Source organism: Myotis davidii, unplaced genomic scaffold, assembly GCF_000327345.1.
Source record: "Myotis davidii unplaced genomic scaffold, ASM32734v1 scaffold115, whole genome shotgun sequence".
NCBI classification, from domain to species: Eukaryota; Metazoa; Chordata; class Mammalia; order Chiroptera; family Vespertilionidae; genus Myotis; species Myotis davidii.
This window is the reverse complement of record NW_006291010.1, coordinates 850,873-876,629: the sequence shown is the minus strand read 5'-3', so window position 1 is coordinate 876,629 and position 25,757 is coordinate 850,873. Positions and strand designations below refer to the sequence as shown.

Here is a 25,757-nt window from a genome sequence, read left to right as displayed (position 1 = left end):
AGGAATTTTTTTCTACCTATCCTTTGCAGTAATCCAGAAATAAGAAAGGAAACTTCAATAATTTTTATGCCAGGCATCCATTCCTATTCCTTATACTAGTAATGTGTAACAGAGTTAGAAGGAAATGCTTACTGCTAGAACCATTACCAATTTGTTAAAAATTTAGTTCCACTTTAATGAACATCTGAGCCAGGGATAGAGGTACATAAGACATTTTTTTCTTATCTTGAAAACCTTCGAGTTTGTGGTAAATATATATAAACTAGAGTCCTGGTGCACAAAAATTCGTGCACTGGAGGGGGGGTCCTTCAGCCCGGCCTGTGCCCTCTCGCAGTCCGGGAGCTCTCAGGGGATGTCTGACTGACAGCTTAAGACACAGTCTGTCCTCCATCTTCAGGAGATGACCGGGTGGGCTGAGGGAGGGCTGGTGCCAGCAGGCGAGTGGTCGGCCTCACCCTCCATCACTCCACTGCCTCCCTCTGTCTGTTGGCATGCACCTTGGCTAGCCTGGCACCACTTGCTCTCTGGCCCCGTCCCCTGCCAACAAGCCGTTCTGCTATTCAGTCAATTTGCATGTTACACTTTCATTATATAGGATAGATGTTTTTAAGAAAATGTAGACAGGTTTATGACTGTTATGCCATGGAAGAACAGCAAAATGCCCACCACAGGAAATTTGTGAATGTGTTGCCCAATGACATCTTAAAAATGGTGAATATGGAGGGTAGAAAGGGTAAGTGGAAGGTGGAAAGGGTGTTGAGAAGTAGGGACTTGTCACACCAAAGGCTCAGAACCTGACCCACAAGAGTGAATGTGAAGACTTAAAAAATATGGTCTATTTGTATAGACTGCAAAGCATAAAGTAAGGAGAAGAGGGCATGAGTTTGACATCGTTGATGGATGCCACATGGAGTGTTTGTGTGTCATGTTAAGTTCCTTGGCCTTCATGTGTCAGTAATGGACAGTCATTTAAGGACTTTAAGCCGTGGATTAGCATGGATTTGTACACAAGGTAAATCACTAGTTGCATTTGGCAGAATGGGTCTAATGTGAATAAGCTTGGATGCAAGGAGTTGAGTGTAATAATTAAAGAGGGAGAAGACAAGATATGATGAGTATTGGAGTTGGCTGTATTTGGGATGTGAGAGAGGTATAGAGTCTCAGATACTACAAATTTGAGAAAAAGTGAACATGAAATATTTCCAGAATTGTCTACACTACACTACTAGTAAGATGCCTCAGGGACAACTGGGTATGCCAGTATGGAGTTAAGAGGGGAATTTATGGTTAGAGATATTGTCAGGGAGTTACCAGCATAAGGAGGGAGGGAGGATTATAGCTTTGAGAATGATTGAGAGAGAAACTAGAGGAATGTTAAAGGAGGAGTGGGCTGAAGATAAAGCTCTCAGGGAAACCCAGCCTTTACTCAGCAAGGGGAGAAAATGACCCCAGTAGAGTACCCTGAAAATGGATCCAGAGGAGTGGAAGTTGATCCAGGAGAGAATGAGTCATGAATGCTATGGATATAGACAATTTCAAGGAAGAAATTGTTATTAGTGTCAAATGGTATAATTTTCACCTATGTTTATTCCTGTGCTAATTTTTAACTGAATTTGCTAATGATAGAAATAGGTATGGTATGAACAGGAGAATATATATATATTATAAAGCTTATTCTTTTTATTGCAAAAGTAATATATATGTATATATACATATATATGTATACATATATACATATTATATGTATATATATATATACATATATTCCAGTTCTTAAACATGAATAGATTTCTGTCAGATCAAACCGTGTAGAAATTTATAGCATCCAAGAACAAAAGGAGTTCCTAGTTCCTCTTATTTCTCATTCCTCAACTCTTTCTTTGTCAGTATTACCTGTTAGATTTCATCTAGACTTCACTTGAGTTTCCTCTATCTTATGCAACACTTTAGATGGAGCCCACTGAATGTTGGTTTAATTTCCTGTTGCTCATTATGGAGTGACCTGGTGATCCTTTACTATCAATGTTTTATCTTTTGGGAACTTTATATTTTGCTGGAATCAGTTCCCTGGCTTCCCTTGAAAAACCCAAGAGCAATAGTTCTTCCCTACCCCACCCCTTCATCCATGTCTTAATAGTTATCTGTAATATTTCTTCCAAGGGAGCTTTCCTGTTTCTCTTAATGGATTTTTCTATTTCATAATAGTTGATAAATAAATTCTATTCCATGCTATTATGTATTTCCATCATTTCCTTTCTCTGTCTCAGAGTAATACGGAGTAATATAGAGTAAGTGCTTGACAAATGACTATCAAATTATTTATTCTAATAATCATTTATTTATAATTATTTCATGTTATTTTAGGTCAATTTCCAGATCAATTTAAAATATTATTTTTATACTTCTCTTTTAAAGGATTATAATGGCCATGATATAAAATGTTAAAGATCTTAACTGTGTTATAAAATAATATTTCAAACTTATATTTCTTCAAACATGTATTGGGTATCTACTATGTACAAATTACTGGACTGCACACTAAAAGAGAAAAAAAAGTTACAAGGGCTTTGGTCTTCAAGAAGAATAAAATCTAATAGGAAATTCAGAATGAATGAAAATCTAATAATCTACCATTAATTATTATTGGTTATTATAGATTTCTTCATGAGAATCAAATCCATTTAATTCTTTCATAAAGATCTCATCAAATATTTCTAATAGAAAAATACAGTGACACTTTACTTGCAACATCTTCCTTTAGATCTTTATTGTTGCTTCTTCTTTGCTAAAAAAAAATGTATCTTATTTTTTCTTGTGGAGAATTAGTATGTTTAAAATTAAATTGTGTATGGGTATACCATGAGAAGAGAAACATTCTTAAAATAATGCAAAGAATTTTACACATACAGTAACATAAAGACAAAAAGAAATCTGAGGAATACAATACTGAAAGCAGAATATCCATTTGGGGTTTGGTCATATGTGTATGGAAGGCTGTTCTGTAACTTACAAATGAAACACTGACCATTAGAATGTGTAGTCTCAGAAGAATGGAAAGTCTACAGCGTTACCCATTCTTTTCTTGGTGGAAAGGGACATTATCGGTCCACTCTCAAATGCACCAGTAAGTTTATTAAAAATGGCTTACTATAGTAAGTTTGAGTTTCCATAAGCTGCTGAATATAACATTGTACCCTTATTCTATAATATGAAGGGGGAAAATATCCAGCTGCTACTTTTATTTGAGGAAACATTGAGTTCTCCCAATCCTATGTAAATGACTGAGGGGATTCCCTGTGAAGCTCTGTGGAATGTTTCCAGAATTAGACAAGCTGGCTCATGATGCAGAGTAGAGGAATCATCATAGCTTTAACTACTCTGTGCTGAATAGAAAAAAAATTGGCCAAGTTCACATTTTTGGCACCCACAAAAGTGAGTATTCCTTTGAATTGTGCTTTCACTTGACTTGGTGTAATTAAGTACCATGGGAAACAATATAATTTAAGGCTTACTTCTAAGAGAACGGAGAGGCTTGGTGTTGACATTTAGGGTCTGAGTTGGAACAGACAATTTTAATGAGTAAAACAAATACGTAAATCAACAGAAGTAAAAATAGAATAATTCGATCAGAAGAGGGTTTGTAACATTAGGCATGTATATGAAATAGCTTTTGTGATAGTCTGGGGATTTCATTTCCAGTATGAACGACATAAGGGGCTAAATATAATTTTCCTAAAATATTACTCACTGAGCTAGTGGTAAGATATCATCTTGGCCTTTGTATTTTGGCTGGCTGACATTTTCTTCTTTCCCATGAAAAAGAAAAGTAGAACTTCCCTCATATAGAATTGAACAGAACAGAGTATCGTCTGCCCCTCTCTGTTTACTAAGATACACTTCTGATAAGATGGTTAAGCAGGAAGTTGGACTAGTTCAGGGGACCTAAAGGTTTCTTCTTGCTCTCACTCTCCGAGACATATTGTTTTCACATTGTGGAATTCTATTTTGAAGCTTTCTTTATGTAAAAGTACAAGATGTGCTAAGTTTTGAATGATACTTTAGGTTTCTTTTCAATGGGTATTGAATAAGTGTGAAAAAATGTCAATATTTTTATTTGTATTAACACTCTGAGGTCAGAGCAAACATTTAGTAATATGAGAGAAAGTATGCCACTTGGGCTCTGGAATGTTTGCAAAGAACATAGCAGAACACACTTGGAAGTAAAATGACCATAATATCCATTTATAAATAATTTTATAGCATATTAATTATTTCAGCCCAAATTAGATTAATTTAACTTATTTTTGATAAATCTAGATGTTAATTTAAAAATAAATGTTGTTTCAAGTGCTGAAACATGTCCACTTTACATGTCTTAATCAGGGAAAGATTTCAACTGTGACCCAGGATAAGATATTAAATATTATATTTGTGCTGAAGATCATGTGTAAGGTTGTTCCCACATCAAATAATAAAACAGAAAACAGTTCTTCTCAACAGCTATTTTCCTCAGCTAAAGTTCATTGTTCACTTTAATTTAGTCTATGCTTCTGGGGCGAACTTATGTTAGATAAAGGAGAAATATTACCTATAACTTTTTAAAGTGTAAAAACCAAAATCTAAGCAAATCGAATTTTCTTTATTCTTCCTCTCATGGCAATTTTTTCTATTAATGATATGTCTAAATTGAATGCAAATAAATTTTATCTACAATCCATCCTGAATCATACATTTTGCTTTTACTATAGGCATTGAATTTTTATTTGTGTTAAAGTCATTACCTCGTTGTACGGAAATTTGAACTTTTTTCTAGTATTGCAACTTTTCTGTGTGACCTGCCAATTGCCTGGTTTTAGTCAGCAGAGCTCCCTCAATGAAAACCAATGTACTACTTGGTTATTTTTAGCCCAGTCTGACTATAAGGTTTAAACACCAAGAATCTTACGAAATGGGCTAGTAAACAGAAGAAAAACAAAACAAAACAGGATTAGATGTAAGGTCAGCATAGAACCTTTGAGTCAATATAGGAAATAAATTAAGAAACTTTTTGATTTGCCCATAACCAACTACAATGCAATGGATGTCAACCAATCTGACCTAGCAGTGTGTTAATCTAGAAACTAGCAATTCACCAATTTCATGGCTACAATTATTTAACCTAATATCTCTCAGTTGAACCAAAATAAAACAATACTATAATTTAATAAAAAAGCAAGTAGCTTAATTTGAAGCAGCATGAACAACAACAAAAAAACCCAGGTAACACTGTAAAGTGGAAAATTTTCAGCATTAGCTCTGGAATCTAAGGCATTTACAACAAAAACTCATGATGAAAACTCTAAAACTTGTTCAGAACATTCTTTGAAAAGTGATCAACTTATTTAACAATAGAATTGCAGTTCTTTGAAAATATCTTTTTTCCCTACCCATGTATTAATATAACAAGCTGCTATTCTCTTTCGTTTCTCAGGGATTTTATTTACTTCATTTATATAACTTATTTATTTTTCAGAGACTATTTTAAAGACATATTCTTTTAGAGAATCAGAATCAGCAGCTGGGTAGATAATATTACTTGAGCAAAGTCCAATGTGCTTGATGCATCAAAAGGCCAAGACTCTAAATATCACAGTTTGGAGTCCCAAAAGGTTTATTGATCAAGAAGACACCAACTGAGAAGAGGGGAAAGTTAGTGGTGCCTCACATACATCTCAAGAAAGGACAGAGTTCAGGCTTCTTTTATGTCAAGTAAAGGGGAAATGGGAGGGGCAAGAGGTGATTGACAACAGCGGGTATCTGGGTGCCCTCAGGGGTCTGAGGAAGATTGTGAAACTTCTCTGCTCTTAGTCTGTTGATTCTAGTTGATGTGAGTCTGGTCATGAAGTTGCTGCAAATCTTTAATAAATAATCATTTTTGTACATACTTCCCTTAGATCCTTAGGAGAAGCACCTTCTGGTGAGGGGTTGCTTTTGTAAAACTCAGCATGTCTATATGCAAGACTAAGTGGAATCTATTCGCTTGAGGCTCTGGGAACAATGCAGGCTTGAACAAGATGGAGCCAGAGAGACCGAGCATTTCACTCTGTTACAATTATAACACTGTTTATTTAAATATGGGAACTGGGAGGACAAGTACTCTAAAGTCATTTACATGTATCCATTCTGATATATTTTATTGAAAACAGTTTTGAAGGTGTGTGTGTGTGTGTGTGTGTGTGATATGCATACAGGATACATTTTCCCACATTGGAGATGCATGTCTATTCTTAGAAGTATATAGGTCATCTATGTATAAAGTACATTTTCAATTATTCAAGAACAAGTTGACATTTTTGAAGGAGGATTTGGAAGGTGGAGATTAACCATGGTGAAAAGCAATCATAGATTATTCATAGAAGCAACACTAATGACTATTAATCACCTACATTTGGGGAACTCCTTATTGTTTAGAACTTCACAGTTGGTAATAAATAGTACAGCATCGTTTGTTTTACCGTGTAGGACCTTGAGTTCCTTAGGCCAATCAAATGTGCTGTATAATGGAGTAATGTGCTCTTCCACCCCCTGCCCATCCTCATCACGTAGCAATGACTCCTAGAGAAGGCTAGAAGGCCCCAGGCTTGCTGTAGGACTGGTGGGTGAGGAGAAGGCAGAGGGAGTGGATATTCAGCTGGGGATATGTTTCCATCGATTCATTCCCTAAATCTGAGACAGATAAACAAGTGAATTGAGCAGAAAACAATCAATAATTAATTATAAAAATAGACAATGAGATTTTTGTTATTTCTTGCCAATTTACATAATTTATGTATATTTATGAACACAGTTTATTTACATGGTTTGTATATTTAATGTATGTGATTTTCTAAACTATTGTGTTTACTCTGTTAGCTGTAAAACTGTAAACTCATAGTTAAACATAAGATGCACTTTAATTTAGTACATTTGCAGTAAATAGTAATTCTACAATATTTTGGCGTTTTTTATATTGATCACTCATGATGTTGCAAATGGTAAGAGTTCCTTCTTTGGCGTTTTTTATATTGATCACTTTTTTCACATTATGTGTGACATTTTTTGACATTATGTGTGATTGCCACCCATACCCTCTCATTACCTTACTTATTATAGTCACATAAATAAATAGATGCATATAGGTACGACCTTTTCCTGGGAAAGGGTTTGAAAATAATTGTGAAGTATTTAGCTGTTCTGAAAAAAAACTCCTTTTGAGCATATGTTAGGATGGATATTGAGAGAGTGATAAAAATTTAGGTATTTATTTATTTTGTTTTAGATTTATCTTTATAGTTAAAAGTATTACAGCTGTCCCCCTTTCCTCCCCCCATTGACCCCTTCAAGCCCACCCCCTCCCTCCACCCCAGGCCTTCACCACACTATTATCTGTGTCCATGGGTTATGCATATATGCATGTACATTCTTTGGTTAATCTCTCCTCACCCACCCACCCACCTTTAGATAAAGTGTACTGGAATGTTCAGAAGCATCTTTGAGAAAGCTAGGTAAGATCTTGAAAACAGGAATGCAAGTCCTTCCCTGTCATACCATTATTATTATTATTCCAATGTACATTGATCTGTTGTTTTCAATAGTTGCCACACACAAAAATAGAAAACCATCTGCATTTTTTAAGAAAAAAATTGTGTTTCGTCCAAGGATAAATCCTTTTAGGAATCACTGCTCTAAGTGTTACCCATGAGAAAGCTGTGATAATAATGGAAAGCTATTAAGATGAACAAGTGGCAAGGACAGGAAGAAAAAAGGGAACCTCTCCATGCAGTGAGGAAGATGGGATCCTTCAATGAGAGTGGAATTCATGATGCACAGAGTATGGCCCAGCTGTTTGTGAACATTAAAAATCCCTTCACTTAAGCTGTTGAAAGCTAGAAAAAAGACCAAATGTTTTCCATCTCAAAACACATTTTACTTAGCTGTGTTTTGAAAGCTGTTATCTAAACATTAAAATAAAAAAAGAAAGCAGTATATTTTAACATGATTTCTTCCTTGGGTGCAAATCAGCAGTGATAATTTAATTTAGGAAAGAGAGAGTGAAAAAGGTAGAAGGAAAAGGCACATTTTATTCTCCTACCTTCTTGTTTATCTTTCCTTAAAGTACTTGAAGGACATAAAACAGGGAAATAAAAAAGTCACCAGCATACAGTTTTGCTAACTTATCTTGTGAACATTAAACATTATGCCTCAAATTTCGTACGGTACATAAAGTGTTTCGCCTTATAAGATCGTGTAGACCGCACTTCAAAAAAGCCAGTAGGACAGCTCACTAAATGTAATGGATGTGTAACAGCAGATCTTTAGATCTCTTGTATTTAGCATGACAACTTTGGGGTTTTTAGGTGCTTTAAACATGATATCTAAAACCGCATATTTTTTTCTTAGTGATGAAAAACATAGACTAATTACAAACTTCTCAGATGCTGTAGATGGCTTGACCATCCGGTACAAATGCAACATATTGATTATACTAGATCTCCTTTTGTGACGGAAATTCATCAGTTTTACAACTTCACTTTATTTTCTTAATGCATTTTCATATTAGTCCTCTCTAGAGTGAACAATCACTGAGCATAGTCACAGTTTGGAAACGCGTTGTCTAATGGTGCAATAAACACTTTGTCTATTAACTAACAGTTTCAAGAGGTGAAATCTTAGATGCTTTCGATTACATGCATCTGTGTGTCTTCACTGAAATCTTGGAGAACACTCATTAACCAGTTTCAAAAGATGTCTTGAAAGAGAGGAACTGATTCCCACTTTAAGAGTTACTTTCATAAACCAATTTATTTCCTGTCAAAATTGATGCTGGCTATTATGTAGACAAAACTTTTGTCAGGAAACTTTAACAGGAACGTGGCTTAGACAAGGAACCCGACATGGGGCCAACGCCTTGCACCCAGGATACGGACCACAAGTGGTTTTTGATGATAAAAGCACAAGGGAGTTCCAAACAGTGTAAATAATCAGATAAGGAAGCAGATAGTAAGGGCAGACATGCTAACTTTAGGAGGAAACCACTACTAATAACCCCAAACGACCTTCCTTGGGCTCTGAGACATAATTATGGTTTAATGACATAATGTTAAAAACCAGATTTCATTGTTTTTATTAGCAACCCTATTATGAGAGATTCTAGTTGTGGACAGAAAAATCCCAAATCATCCTGTCTTTTGTTTTTACCTTTATGTTTTTGTACAAATCGAAGTGGAGAATGTAAGATGAGGATCGGTGAAGCATTTTCCAGAATCGCTTTTGAGAACCTCAGTAGGTTAGAATTTTACGCCTAAGACGCGCCTCCCTTCTCTATCTGTTGAGTAGTGGATTTCTTTTCCCTGAGGTTTTTTTTTTTCTTTCTGACACACTGTAATTAAAACACATTAATCAATGAGGAAGTAATTGAAAAAATGGTATGATGCCACAAACCAAGCAATGGTACAAATTTGTTCTCACTCTGATTATGATTGAGCTTTGGGAATATCATGTTGCTCCTCTGGCCTCTGTTTTCATATGCTCGGAATGACTGTATTAATTACTAATACACATTATTGATTCACTGATGTCTCAGGAGTCTAGATCAGTACCTCCTTTACTTATCTAATATTTATTGTTAAACTGAGGTTAACGTTCCTTAGGGTCCCTGTCAATCATGGGTCAGCTCACAGTGATCCTGAATACCAACTGTGAGTGAGTTATTAAATGAAATGATGCATAATCACTTGACATACAGTAGGCACTTAATAAATGATTGTTTTATAATCATTTTATTTTATCATCTTACCATTATCTCTTGATTCTGTCACTTAAATAGCTTGCTAAGGCCAGTCAGGTGTGTCGAATAATGGAGTAATGCTCTCTTCCTCCACTCACTGAACATCCTTAGCACTTAGCAGTGGGCTGTGTCTGATTTCTTTTGAGAATAAATGAGTAAATGAGTGAAATTAACAAAACTGACTAATATTAGAAGTAAAATATTTATAAACTTGCTTTGAAAAAAAGCCAATGGATACCTTTATCTCCATTTCCAATTTAAACCAAATAATTTAAAAAACATTAAATCCATGAGATTATAACACAGAAAACAGCAATGGGGTGTATGTACTCATGCATGATGCTCAGAATTTAAAAGTGTTTTGTGCTTTTTGTTATTGTTATTATTATTATTGCAAATGAGTTGACTATAACTTAGGCTATGTCTTTGGTTTTTAAACAAAATCAAAAGACGCATGATCATAAATAAAATGTTTCTAGTTTGCTTATAAAGCATTATGCCTGGATATGTACCTTTAGTAGGTTATCAGTTATTCACGGATTTTAAAAAAAGGATTACTCCAGAAGTTTCATGAGCTTACTGGCTGCTTTTCAGTTTTACCAGAACAATTATTTTCCCACGATCCTTTGATTTATGCTGACAGATTCACCCGGCATAGACTATATATCCATCCGTTACATTAGAATCCATGAGGAAAATTAATCCTTTTGTTTAAGAACACACACACATGAATATACACATACTGAAATCTACTTTTTAAAACATGTGGCGATGACTTTATGCACCTAAGGAACCACAGGGTGCTGAGTTTTATCAGAGTAATTAAACAAACATTGAAAATGCATTTAGCCTGACTCTAGCACATGGAAAGCTCCCCAGGAATATTCTTTTCCACTTTGCCCTAGCCTTTGAATGAGCGCAAGTCTCCCCTCTTCCGTAAAGCTTCTCCTACTGTGCCAGCCTTTACGCATCTCTCTCCTGCCTCAATCTCTGCAGCACTTATCACTCGAGCCACATAATTTAGTACTTAATGACTTAACCGTCTTGTACTCTGTGCTATTCTTTCAAGTAGCTTAGTCTTGTCTCTCTAAATAGATTGCATGGGCCTTAACAGCAGGAACAATGGTTTACATTAATTTTTTATTCCTTCTGGCTTCTAAACTTTATCTTGTAGCATATTTAGTTTGGTCATTTTCAACCTGTGAATCAAGAGCCAAGGAATGAGAGAGAGTGAGGTGGCGTTGGGGAGAGAGCCCAGGGTTATTTTGACACCAGAGAGATTGTGTAAAATTATGTATATGTACATATATGTACATGGGGCTGTATATATGCATAAAGAAATTAGAAAAAGAACTTCAAATTAGACATGAACTGTCTAACTTGTAGCATGTCTATGATATAGTGTCACATTAAAAATAACGTATAGAAAAAATGTGTATGGTATAGCACTCTATTTTGGTAAAAAACAAAGCATATATATTTACATATAACATATATTTAATATATAGTTATGTGTTCATATAAGTATATATAATATATTACATATATATGTTTTTATTTTGCATGAGCAAAGAATACTACCAGGTAAAAACCACAGTGGACTAGATAGTAATTACCTCAGAATGGCGAACCACCTCTGTGTTGTATTGTTTAGTTGGTAAAACAAGCATGTATTGCTTTTGTAATTGGAAAGACTTCAAAGAAAATGTTCGAAGATGAAAACTGCAAAGCAAATATCAAAGTGAAGTGGAGGGATAAGTAAAGCTACCAGATTCTCAGTGGTTCTCAACCTTCTGGCCCACTGAGGATGCAGTGGTTCTCAACCTTCTGGTCCTTTAAATACAGTTCCTCGTGTTGTGACCCAACCATAAAATTATTTTCGTTGCTACTTAATAACTGTAACGTTGCTACTGTTATGAATCGTAATGTAAATATCTGATATGCAGGATGGTCTTAGGTGACCCCTGTGAAAGGGTCGCGACCCACAGGTTGAGAACCAATGTAAGCAAAAAAAAAAAAAACAACCAACCATCTAAAGAGAAATCTACCCTCTTTGCCCAGCTAGATGGAGAACCACTGGGACAGTAGAACAGCATTAGTTAAGCATCAGAAGTTCTGTCTTCTAGTTACAGGTCTACCTCTCATTGGCACTGAGACCTTAGGCAAGTTCTCTAATGTGTGCATCTCTTTCCTTTTTATTGTGGTGATAATATTACTTATCATCCCCTCTCATGTTTTTTTTTATCATTAATAAGTTAATTAACAAACTTAAAGGAAAGCCCCATTGAAAAGGATAATACGTTATTATCCCTACTGTGCTGTCTGTTACACCTGATATGGTTTGGTTGGTACTGAGACAGACTGGCAATCTCTCCGGGAGCCTGTGGAAATGAGAGCCAGGTGCTCACTTTATCAGAAGTGGCTGCAGCTCCCAGTAGAGGTCCTGCTACCACAGGCAAGGGGCAAGGTCCTACCTAGTCCATGGCAGGGTGGGAGGGGGAGAAGCAGAGTTTGCTGATAGTATTTTTGGTTGATGCATTTGTCACTGATAGAGTTGAATTGCTTTTCTTCGAGATTTGGGCTGAAGTTGGAGGAACTCCTGATAAACCCTTTAGCAGGGCACTTGTATGTTCCAAGATCAACATTTTGGCCATTTTATAAACAATAACAAAAATTAGTCTGTATTTATAAAACAACTTAATGCTAATTTGGTACATATAACAAAACCAACTCAGAACTCCTGATCCACTATGCGATGCTTCTGCAAACAAGATTCAAATCTTCCTGAAATCTTGGTGTCATAATGTCACCACTCTGAAACTTGTAATCACTGCCTTTTTCTGTGTTCAATCCAAAGTAGTCCCAGTTCTAACAGGCTTGAAAAGTTTCCCGTAATTTGGCCTTATCAAGTTTCATTCATTAATGCTTCTCAATGTTATGGCTCCTAGAATGTCTGAATGACTCTATTGAACAACAGCTCATGAGCAGAACCAGAGACAAGTATTCTTAGATGAGAGTGTGAAAATGCCCGCCCATTTTAAGCCACAGCAGGGTTTGAGCAGGGTGGGAGTGGTGTGGTGTGAGGGAGTGGGGTTAGGGTGTGGGGGAAGAGGACTCCTTCAGGAGCCTGAACTCTCCAACCATCAGAGGAGGCCAGGAGACTGAATTCTCCCTGTCCATATAAGTGCTTTTGGCTGCCATATTGGGGATCTATTGCTGCATAACAAATTATCCCAATATTTAGTGGCTAAAAACAAAAATAAACATTTTTACTGTCCTCTATTTCTATGGTTTAAGAATTCAGGAGCCACTTAGCTGGCTGAGAGGTCCTGGCCCAGGCTCTCACCAGGTGGCTGTTAGGATGGTGGCAACAGTCATCTAGAGATTTGACTGGTGCTGTACCATCAATGGCTGCCCATTCACATTTCCGGTCCCACCCGACAGAACAAACTGACACACCCAACATGGAACAATCTCTACTGAGGTCCTGTGAATTCACACCAATGTCTTCTTCCTTTTTCCTTGAATATTTTGTCTTCCATTTTTTATCCTACATTTTGAAGAATTATATCTTTTACTAGACTACTTCACATATTGACTAATATGTACTTCAAGCTTAATTTCTTGTTTTTTTAACTTATGACTCCCAATAGAAGTATGAAGATTTAGATTTCTCTTCATGTGCTTTCTTTTACCTATCTCCCCCAAATTCCTTTCTTAGAAAATATTTCTCCCCACTATGGTTGGGGTGTCTAAGGCAGCTGTCAGATGCCATAGTGAATTTGCATTCCTATCACTTATTTTGGTTATTCTTCTCTGGCTCTCTGGTTTCCATTTCTGTTTCTCAGAAACAAACTGCTGCTTGATGACCAGCAAACGCATTAGGAGAGAAAAGTGTTTGTTTCTCTTCTGATATAAGGATGTCTATGGAAATAAACAAACCAACCATAGAGGGCATTTATATAGAAGGTAACAACTACTTTATAGAGTTAGAACTCCATTTAATAACAGTTAATGTTTATTAGGTGCTATTATGTGCTAGGCATTGAGCTAAGTGCTGTGCACAGATTACTGTACTTAATCCCCTCAATAGCCCTATGAGATACAATCATTATCTTCATTTACAGAGGAGGAAACTGAGGTGCTAAGTAACTTGGCACATTTCTCTCACTGAACACACAGTTCAGCTGTGATTTAGATCCAGGCTGTGTTTTTCCAGAGCCTGTCCTTTTAATCACTACAAGATTCTTCCTCATGAGTCTCTACTATGTGCCAGGGATTGTACCAACTGCTTTATATACATTATCTTCATTGTTTAATCCTAATAACTTCCTATGACATAGGTGCCATTATCACCACTTTAAAGATACTGAAAGAGAGGTTCAAGAAGTTTAAGCATCATGTTGTCAAATGTCAACTCTCTCTATATAAAAGGCTAATATGCAAAGTGTCCCCTTGGGAGTTCGACTGGGAGAACGGGAGTTCGATCGCTCGCTATGACGTGCGCTGACCACCAGGGGGTGGTGCGGAACATGGTGGGTGTGGGTGAGGTACAGCAACCACCTCTTGCTGGCTACCTGGCGGCTGGTGTGACCTGGATGGAGGTGCTGTGAGAATGCGGAGTGTCCAATGAGCTCGCTCTCATTCCCCTTGCAATCCTCCCCCAGGATGACAGGACTCAAGCGCCGCAGCCATCGGCACCACAGGGGCCAGTCAGGCTCTTCATGCAGAAGCCCTGTCTGCGAGGTTGGCTGGGAGGGAGCACGCTGTCTGCCCGGCTTCCTTGTGGCGCCGCTGCACAGCCCAGAGGCCCACACTGTGCCCCACACCTGGTGTCCAACTGCGCTCACCACATCTCCATGTGGGGACTTGGGTGCCGTGACTTAGGCAGAGGGGGGTGCATGAAGGCCCAGGGGCCCAGGTGCTGCCCAGGACCCAGAGGTCAGCGGGGACCTGCCCTTTCATGCCAGATGCTCACACTTCGATCCTTGGCCAGGCCTAGGGACCGCACCCATGCACAAATTTCATGCACCGGGCCTCTAGTACATTAATTTAAAAAAAAGTATAAGGAACTCTCTCAATATCATAAAACTAGAAGCAGACTCCATTCACTGAGGGCTCTAACATCAGAGGGCTATGGGTTAGCAGGAATCTGGGATGAGACTGATTGCTCGTGAGCACAGTAATTTCATATTTTTTTAGAGGAAATCTGTGGTCTACTGAGCCCTGGGAAGAAGATCTTCTTACTTCATTATGGCAGGTTACCACATTCGGCCTGTCACCATCCCTGCTAAAGGCTCTAAGAGGCAGGTCGTTTGTGAAAACAGACTGTTGTCACCACATCCTAGGTGTGGGTGATTTGACAGCTGGGCCATGTGAGTCACGAGTCACTGGGATCACCTGGACCACATTAAAGAAAATTATTGGGGGAAGGGAAGAATTAGAAAAGCAATGTTGGTCTGCCTGCCACAAATACTATGGTTAGAAGATTCATTAATTTATTTGTCTTGATTTTTATCTTTTTATTGTTATGAAATATTTTTTAATGCCTAAACTGAATTCAGTGAATTTACATTTTACTATGGGTTTAGATTCTGCAGTAAGCAAGTAATTGAAAATAAAGTATAATTAAAAATTGTCTGTTCAGTCCTTAAACCATCCAGTGTTGGAATGGATCACCTTGGCTTTGGTTGAGCATCAAAGAAAGTGGTATACCTGCATTCAGGGCAGCATGGTGTGAAAAATACATATCTCTAAACCCAAGAATCACACTAAACACAAGATATCATACTCATAATACAAAGGCATTTGAACATGGATTCCTGTGGAGGGAACAGATGATTCATGTCTCCATCTCATACTTTTTTCTTAGTAACAGATTATTCTCTCTCTCTCTCTCTCTCTCTCTCTCTCTCTCTCTCTCTCTTTACATTAGCCTTTTGAACATGCATATGTTATAACTCCAATATGATTCCCAAGATTATAATTTAGTAAAATATATTTTACAAAGACCTATAATGGCTTTCTTGAAATATTCCAGCATTGGTTACCAAGGATATGTATATAGGGAATGATAAACATTTATTATGATAATTTCTTCAGAGGCAACAACAACAAAAACACACAAAATTAATACAGACAAGTTGACTCACTAAAGTATTTAGTGAATCATTTAGATTTGATTCATTGAACAATATATATTTTTTGAGAATGTATGGACTTTGCTAGTTCTCATAAGAGTGGAAGTGGGGAAAGGAAATATGAACTTATGAAAGACAATGTAAAAAGGACATAAAAGAATGAGTTTAAAAATCTATGTCATTTCAGTCTTAATTTTTGACGTTCTTCATCTCACGACTAGGTTGCATGGTTTATTAGTGAACTGGCTGTTCAGATCACCTGGTGAATCAGGGTGCATATTTTTATTTTCTCCCCAAGTATTGCCACTCAAGTCCCTTCTGGCATTTGCCCTTCTAGTTGTAGGGCACTGCAAGAATTTGCAAGCTTGGGTTTGTTTTCCAGCCAAGAACTACATACCAAAAACACAAATACCTTTCAGAATCTGCATCTTGGAAATTGACCAGTACTTAATTCTGCACTTTATAGACAGGCTATATTAGGATTTTATTTGAAGTTGAAGAATTGACTCAACAAAATTTATAGAAAGATATTTTTAAAGTCACAGCTAAAATCAATGTCCATGTTTTTGCAATGCTACTGAGATTTTACTGGTGCTTTAACTACTATTGGAATATTTTGACATTTTACCATTTAATATCTATCAAAAGCTGTGGCACCCTTTAAATGGATTGTAAGACTAGCATACTTTTCTGGTTCTACAGAGATTTCATTTTTTATTTTAATTTATATTATTTTTTTGTGCAGACAAAGGCTGTCTTTAAGATAATAACTGTAGCTTTCATCTATTATGGAAACTGATTACCTATAGGTTCTCCAGGCTCAGGAAAATCTAGGTAGGCACAACTTGGGAGTCAGGGACTACAAACCCGATCCTGAGCCTAATTATTTTAGGAATAAGATCTATACATAGTATTATAAAGCAACACTAGCAAGCCATAACTCCTTAGATCAACATAAAATAATATGGCCATGAAGATTTGTTTTTATTTTGGAAACTTTGGAAGGTGTGTTTTTAAAGGATCTGCCTATGGTCATTGAAATAATAAAATGAAGTTATTACATAGAGAAAAGATAAGTGCTTTACTGAATCTTTGATAAGAACTTAACACATTGATCATTTCTTAATCATTCTGTATCAGAGGCACCGTAACCAGCACTCACTGTCAGGGCTTTGGAGTGGAGCAATAATTGTGGGGCCAGGCTGCCTCCCCACCCCTCCCCACTGCATTTAGTGTATGCCAATTTAGTTAGAAGCAAGCGCTTTCAATAGATCACATATTAATCACAGCCATTAGTGCTCTTTACAGGGAAGATTGTGTGGTGGCTCCTGTGAAATGTTCTGTTCCTCGGGATGATGTGTTAATTCATCTGGAACAATGTTAGTTCATCAAGGGCTGCGGTTTATCTGCAGATCAAATTCCTGTAATTTTGTATGCCATCTGATTTCATGTCCACTTAGTTTAGCGGTTAGACAGCCATCGGCAGGCACAACACATGAACCCAATCTCAAAACTGGAGAAAAGGCAAATTCTTAAACATTTAATTCAGGCATCTTTAGACCGAGATTGACTTGCTGCCTTTTTTTTCCCTCCCGGGGAAATACATATCTAGATAATGCCATAACTTATTAAGAAAAGCCTGAATAATATAAAACATTGCCTATAAATATGCCCATGGTAAAATTATGTTTTTGAAGGGCTTGTAATGGAAGAGGGTAGGAAGGAGTTGGTTGATTTTGAAATGAGATTGTACACATTCCTCTGGCAGGTTTTCATACCATATACTCAAGTGCAAATACAACATTTCACAGGCCAAGAACCAACTGGCTGGAGTTTACTGATAACCTACTTTGGGAGCTTGACAGACGTTTCGAGTTGAATGAAAAGCTGAGGCTTGATTTTATTTGTTTATGTATTACTATTTTGTAGTTCATATTTTTGATCAAGAGCTGAAAACAATCCATTGATAGAAAAATATATAGGGGAATACTTATATGCTTCCTCGAAAGAGATGCAAAGTGATATGAAGTTTTATTTCCAAAATTGTTCCCCTTAGGTGTTCCAGTCGAAGGGCAAAGGGACTGTCATATGTGTTTGCCTACAAGCCCCATTAAACACACCAAAAAAGGACTTCTTAGACTTTGAGAGTCTTAGAGCACTTACTACATGTGTGTTCATTGTGCAGCTCCAAGGGGGAGTTACCTTTACCTCGTTTGAGCACAGAACATGTTTTCAGGGAATACCTGGTAACAATTCACTGATTAGAAAACTCTGGTATGAAGGACGTTTCTTGCCATCAGACAAGAAACTTATAGACAGATTGGCAGATTACAGAGCTATCCCAAATCACCCTAACCATCATGAGTGATTTTTAATAGTGTGTCCTGTAAGAATTTCATAGAAGGGAGCCTGGAGGGCTGCATATCAGCCTGATAAATAGAACCGTTACCTCACCTGCCCGATCTATGGTTCCATCATAGGGATGCTGGGAATAACAGAGATAAGAAAAGGGAAGGGCCTGCATGAACTCAGGTAAAGGGCCACGGGCTTCTGCTTATATCCCCCGTTGTTAACCAGAACTCAATATCTGTGTGGAGGAAAGAATCCGTAAATGAATCTGGAAAGATCAATCTGATGTTAAATTATAGAGGAGGCTGCGTTTTGGACTAGGGGCTTTATTTTCTTGCAGATAAGTATGGCTTTTTATTTGTTTTGTACCTTTTTGCTTGTTTGTTTTTAGGTAAAGCAAAACATTGTTATAACTTTGTTATTTCAGGAAGACTAATTTTTGGTGGGAAGATTCAGGCTTGCCATGACAAGGGCCTCTGTTAGTCTGGTGCCAGTGAAGGTGATGGCCCTATTGAAAGAAACAAACAGATTGACCCAGCCAATAACTATTTACTGGGGATAAGGGAAAGGGAGGAGTCTGAAACCTTGTCCGGAATTGGCACCAAGTAAAGGGCAGATAGTTGGTACAGAAACAGAAATTATGCGGGGTGGGGAGGGAGAACATTAGGTGCTACTACTCCTGGGAAGCAGCAGTGACGAATTTGTATCTCTAAATTCCCTAAAAGGGAATTATCAGTTGATTCTCAAGGGGAAACAGGGTTAAATGGCCTAGTTTCCTTGGGCATTAAATGTAGCCATTCCTCATACACTTAACCGTAATTAATTCACCCTTGCAAGGCAGGTTCAAAGGTAATTTAGCCTCATTATGAAAAGATGCTACTGAAGATGTCAGTGTGAATCAAACTTGATTTCACCCTTAAGAATCTTACAGTGGCTGTTAGGGAGGACAAGAGCATTACAGAAACAGCTGTGAGCTAAGGTAGACATGTCTATAAGGCAGGAAAGAAGCACAGATGATTTGAGGGGAAGTATGAAAAGGTCAAACCTGGTTGGTAGGAATCAATGGGCACACATAAGAGGGGACTTGAAGGGCAGATAAGATTTTGTCTAAGATAATGGAGGCAAAATGAATTATAGGCAGAGGAACAAAATGGCTCTAATTATAATGATAATAGTAACACAGATAATAATTGCTCTTTTTTATTGACCATTTGCTATGTGCCATGCATGATCCTCAATACCTACTATATTTCTGGCATTATGTTAGGCTCTGAGCACTTACTTAAAGTCCACCAGAGAATATTGTAGAGAATAAATTTCCTGGTCTTGGTAGCAAATATTGTCTTAAAACTAGTCTCTCTCTCTCTCTCTCTCTCTATCTCTCTCTTCCTCTCTCTCCCTCTCCCCCCCACTGTGTGTGTGTGTGTGTGTGTGTGTGTGTGTGAGAGTCCCCTTACCCCAGTTTTGAGGGCTCTTGGATCTCAGTGGCATTTTGCCTCTGTCTCAAACTCTCCCTCTTACTGATTGGCAGAAAACACAGTGGGTGGGACAGAACAAACTCAACTGCAAGTCAAACAGAGACGGACATCTTCGGGGGGAGCACAGCTTGAGAGAAAAAAAACATTTTTCTTAAAATTCTTCTCTTGCACAGGTCAGGGTAAGGATTAGGGCAACTGGCATTGCAATGGAAGAAAGAGCATAGAAAAATACATATACTTTGCCATTCCCCAAAGTATAGGCCAGACTATCTTCCTTCTTGTGTGTGTATGTAAGTCTGTTCTAACTCATTACACAAACACAAATACTGTGAAAGTTAGAGTATTTTGACCTGTTCCCATGAAGTCAGAGCAGTTCCCAGTCATTCCAATTTATTTTCCCAGCACTCCTATTATGCTGATATTATGAAACTTCCAGGAAAACCAACTCAAAGGTTAAGTGACTTACCCAAAGGCACACATCTAGGAGTGGAGACAGGAGTAGAGGGAAGTCTTCCAACGAATTTTCTTCACAAGATGGTGGGACTAAATTCCCACTTAGAGCAGAAGTTAACCCTAGGGTTATTACAAAATGTGCTACATGCTATTGTGAAAGATTGAATGAATTAAAATTTGTAAGCAATAAAAAAAAAATGGATTCCTTACATAGTTGAGACTAATCCCCAAAGCATTTAGTACCTTAATTCTTTGACTAAAGTTAGGAAGAATGAGGGATTTGGCTTTTTGAGACTAACGGTAATGACCATACACGTTATCTTTTATAAAATAAAAAGATAATAGTAATTTTTGCTCAGTGATCTAAAGATACTTATTGTCTAAACAGAGTGATGGGTTGTGTTTTTTTGTGAATACTTTTTCTCATTTTTTGTGGATATTTATTTGCTCATCATTTTTTTCTTTAATATACCTTTTAATACATACACATCAGAGCTCTTAACATCTACTTTGGGGGGATAAGGAAGAGAAAAATAATGACATTTTGTTTCTTTTTTCTACCAAAGTTTTACTATAATATTTTGTATTACAGTTTTTTTAATCACGGTGTTTTCATTTAAGGTTGGTATACATTTCTTGTTGTTATGCTTAGCCACGAAATAACCACTCAGCATAATAGCTTAGAACTGAAATACATCAATGTGGACCAACCCCAAAATTTTAAATATGGCAGCCTTAAATGGAGTTTAGGAAATAAATCTTTGAGAATAATAATTTATTCACTAGAGCTGTTGTCTCAGCAAAGTATTTCATCTTAGTTTCCAAAGAGCTGCTAGTCATTACTAAATATATTTAAAATCTAAGCAACAAATATATATATATTTGCTTTCATTCTGGCCAAATATACTATCAAAGACTCAACTGTTAAGAAATCCATCTGCATTTTTAAAAAAGATCAGATAGGTGATTATGCTTGTGTAGTTAATTAATAAAAAGGCAAGTGGGTAATGGTTCACTGGGGAAACGTTTGTATCACAGTATCTATTTTGAGGGATCCCAGGCTGTAGTAACGGGGTGCTAATTCTGAACGCACACAGTGCCGTCCGACAAAGACATGGAGATTTGTAGGAAATCAACCCTCCAGCAGTCCTGGCAAGCCAGACTGACCCCAGCAAATGAAAATAATCAAAAGTAATTAGAAGCGTGCTGGACTACTCCTCGGAGAGCCGAGCAGGAGAGTAAACATGCCTGAATCCTCGAGCCACTGCAAAGGCCCATGTCTGAGCTGTTAGGTGCCCTGACCTTGTCCACATAAAGATGTGATTTATGAAGTGCAGGGCACAGCAGCAGGGCTTCTGTCTTCTCCTGGAGACCAAATTACGGAGGTGGAGATTAACATGCTTTCAGTCGGCCCGTTTCCAGACCAAGGGACATTTTTTATTAACATTTTTTTTTTTACCTTTAATTTCCTCTTTTCTTTTTTAAACAGTTCCACTCCCCCCAGCCCCCAATTAAAAAAAAAAGAGTCCATCAAGAAAGACCAGCAATATCTCTTCTGAACAGTGGTGATGTGTCGATGGGTGACTATAGAGTCCCTTTTTTGTCTGTAAACTCTTATTGTGCTGGACGCCTTACGCTGGGTGTGCCTATCCAACATCACAGAATTCACCTTCAAGTTCAGGGAGCCAAGCTTGTGAAAGACTCCCCTGATTAAAACATATAAATTAAAGTGAAACAAAATAATACCTTTGATGCCATGGCTTTCTGACCTACTTTCTCTTGCCTAAACATTATGTTTCATTATAAGGCTTATTCCTGGGAGAAGAAATTGTAGGTGGTCAAGAATGGGAGGGAAAGAAAGCAGCGAGACAAACTGGAGTTAACTGTATGGGGAGCAATATTTACATGGGAATCTTTTTGAGTCCTAAAGATGTAATTATATTTTTTTCTTATCTTAGGTTAGGTAAGATTTTTACAAAATCCTATTCTGATGTGGAAAAGGAAGCATTGATTTTCTTTTTGAACACACATCAATATCTATACATGAAGCTAATTTAATTAGCAGGCAGTTATTGTTCAGCCAAATGTCACTTTCTCAGAGTATTTCATGCTTCCTGACATGAACTATACGAAATAGGATTTCACAGCATCTCCATGAATAAAAAAGAACTGCACTTGAGAAATGTAAAAATGCACTTGTATGTTCTCAAAAAGCTAAAAAGAAACAACAACAAAACAAAACAAACAAAAAAACACACAAAAAAACCAAAAAAATAGCCTTAAAATTAAAAATGTCAGGCTTGGAGTTCAGTGCATGTGTAGCCACCTCAAGGAACCCAAAGCTGCAGAATTAAGAGAACTCTACTTAGGCTGAGGTTATAAAGTGCTTTCCTCTATAAACTAAAAACATAATGTCAGGGTGAATGGGAACATACTTTATTAACTTTATGGTATTGGAAACTGCCAGCAAGTTGTCTTGTTTTTAAATATTGTCCTCTGCAGAGTGTTACAGGGCTGTTTGTCCACAGGAAGCCTATTAAAAGTGGACAGTGCAGTCATTTCATCTGGCTTTGGCTGGGCTGCTTTTCTTTGCTTTAATGATGTGCTGGAATGTACCATGCCCATAGGGTCTCCATTAGCAGAACTTTTACTTCTGGGACAACCATGAAGTTGAAGGCTTAAAAGAGGCATCAGCTTACAGTCTTGTGGGAATCACTTGAATACTGGAGCACTAACTTCTTACTGCTCTAACTAATATATTGACTTATTTTAAATAAACAGTTACACAATGAAGGCAGAGCCAGTGGCCTTATTGGAAATCTTTGAGCCTTTTAAAGATTCTGCAATTCACCCACATGGGGGAGGAAGGAAGGGGCCTGAGGAGGGTTTATGCCCTTTTCAAACCGGGAAGAAAACACATTAACCTCTCCCACCCCAGCCCTGCCATGAGCCAAAGGGGGATCTTTACAGCTCCCAGAAAATCTATCAACTTACACTCAGACCTCATATTTTCCAATTCCCTTTTCCTGGTAAACAATTAACAGAACAGGGCCGAAAAAACAATCGTTCCTTCTGGAAAAAAAATGTTTTAAAAATATGATTCTCTTGTTAAACATTGCTGATGAATCACTGTATTTTCTGCCTTCCCCAAAGCTATACATTTGTTGTAGTATGTTCTCCCATTCCATCCCCTTAATATTTAGATCATCTGTCTTGATACATGTTTGCAAATTAAAGCTGGTTTGAGATTATAGTAAAACCATTATTTTTAATAGCCCATTTCAAGGGCAGCGCTAAAAACGGCAGAACACGCATGTTACTGATTACTGCTGAGCAGACAGCGGCTTTTGCAGATTAATTTGTAACTGGGAACTACTGTAAACAGATTTCACCAGAAATCCCAAGGAATAAAGGGAATTGGTGGTGGTATTTGGCTCCTAGTATTTATTGTTTTAGAACTCTCCTGATGGAAAGCAAGTTCACCAGGGAGAAAAACAAGCCCCCCTGCAAAAACCTGTTCCTCCAGCCCTTTTTCTTCTTCTGTTTTACTTCTCATCTGCGAGGTAGGTCAGGGTCTCCTCCTAACGGGTTAAGTATTTAAATAGCAAGAGGCTCCTTTCCTGAGAAATAAGGCCCATCTAGCTACTCTGGGATTTCAGGACCCTATTTTTAAACTTCAAGTTGTGTCGTCAAGAAAAAAAGTGGGCTGATTTTGCCTTTACATTAAGTTAGTATTATATGATCAGAGAGAGAGAGAGAGAGAGAGAGAGAGATTGCCCATTCCTTCTGATTATTTTAGTCTTTCTCACAAGTTATTCACCAGAGAACAAGGCTGATGATGATATTAATAAAACAATGCGGGGGCTATCCGCCTTCCTCGCCCCATCTCTCTAGATAATTTCCCCCAACATCTCAGAGAGGAAGCGTTAAATCTTTTGGCTCTGTTTGGGGAAGAGAATTTCATATTCGCTCAGGCCCGTGTCTGCGGGCCTGGGCTGCCTGGTGCACTTCACCGGCTTGGAAGGCGCGGGATACGGGCCAGAAGGAGGGCAGAGCCGGGCTAGCCGCGCCCGGCGGGCGGCAGCGGGTTCACCTGGGTGGCTGCAGCCGCGGGCGCCGCGCCTTCATTCGGGGCGCATCGCCATCTAGCGGCCTCGCGCCGCACCTGCAGGTACCCAGACCTGAAAAGTCGCCCCGCCTCCCCCACCAGAACCCAATATAAGGGAAAAAACTCGAAGGCCCTTTCCACGAAATCCCAATTTAGCCAGGACCTGCCTGTGATTCCACACGACCTTTGGTTTACCCACCGACGTCTCCTCTTTTTCAGAGCAGCTTTATAAAGGGCGAGGAGTTGGGGGCCGCGGGGCTGGGAAGGAGGATTGGGGCGTTGAGCTCTCAGGCCCCCTGATCAGGCCGCACTGTCTGAAGCAATCGGCTCCCCAGATTACTTGTATTTAATACACAATGCATCATAAAACAAATCCCTCATCCTGACAGGAAGAAAATAGAACAGCTCATAGCTCGAGCCGGTCCAATTTATGGCTAAATTAAAAAAAAAGAAAAAAAGGAAAAGAAAAAAAGTAAAGGAGGCTCTGACAATGGGCAAGTTGAGGAAGGGCAGGAAATCAATGGCAGCAAACCGGGGGCTCTTAAAGGTTCTCAAGCGCCGAACTCCATGGGAATATGTGGCCGGGTTTCAGGTTATTTACAAAGGATTTTTCCTGTCTCACCTACCACTGCTGTGCGATTTTCCCTCAAACAATGGCCATTATCTGAAATAACAGTTCAATGTCATAGATAACAGGCCACCGAAACGAATTAGTCACTACCTCTTGTCATGTTCTCTTCCCCACATCCCCCCCCCCACACTTTTGTTACTATTTTTGTTTTTAAATGATCATTTTGGAGGAAGAATAGATCTATTAGATTTGCATGTCTATTTGCACTTGGAGAAAACAGAAAAGGGACCGGTCCCCCTTTGCAGATGAAGTTTAACGTGAGCGCTCTCTCCATCCCCTCTCCCTCCACCCCGCCCCCGCCAGCGTCCCTCCACTCCTTCACTTGGCTGCACTTCCCACTGCTGAGTCCAGAAGTTGGGTTTTGTCCGTTTGTTTTTATGAATGGAGATTTGTGATAAAAAGCGTTATGTCCACTTAACCGATGGGTTTTACTAAATTTTCCGAGGTTGGCTAAAATAAATCCATAGACCCTTTTATTTAGCCACACGTTCCCTATATTAGTTCTTCCCATGTCGTTTCTGAAATGTGTTGATAAAAATTGACCACATATATCTGAAAGTTATTAATCACCGTACAGTACTGATCACCAAAGGCGGCATTTGTAATGTTAAAAGTTTAAAAACGATGAGCTGTCAAATTTCTTAATTTCATTTTTCGGCATTCATAGTGTTTTAATTAGCGTATCAAAGAATATGGCAAAAACTCACCAAACAAGCGTCAGTCTTCCTAAGGCTGTAATACGTTTTTTTGGGTAGATTATATGCAAATAATATTTCCGATTCTAAATTCCTCC

At 38.1% G+C, this 25,757-nt stretch overlaps 1 protein-coding gene across 9 annotated transcripts in view; it reads left to right on the top strand.

The window, feature by feature from the left end:
• Positions 1-25,757, top strand: part of MECOM (MDS1 and EVI1 complex locus) — a 576,798-nt gene that overhangs the window by 476,914 nt on the left and 74,127 nt on the right. The window lies entirely within an intron of this gene.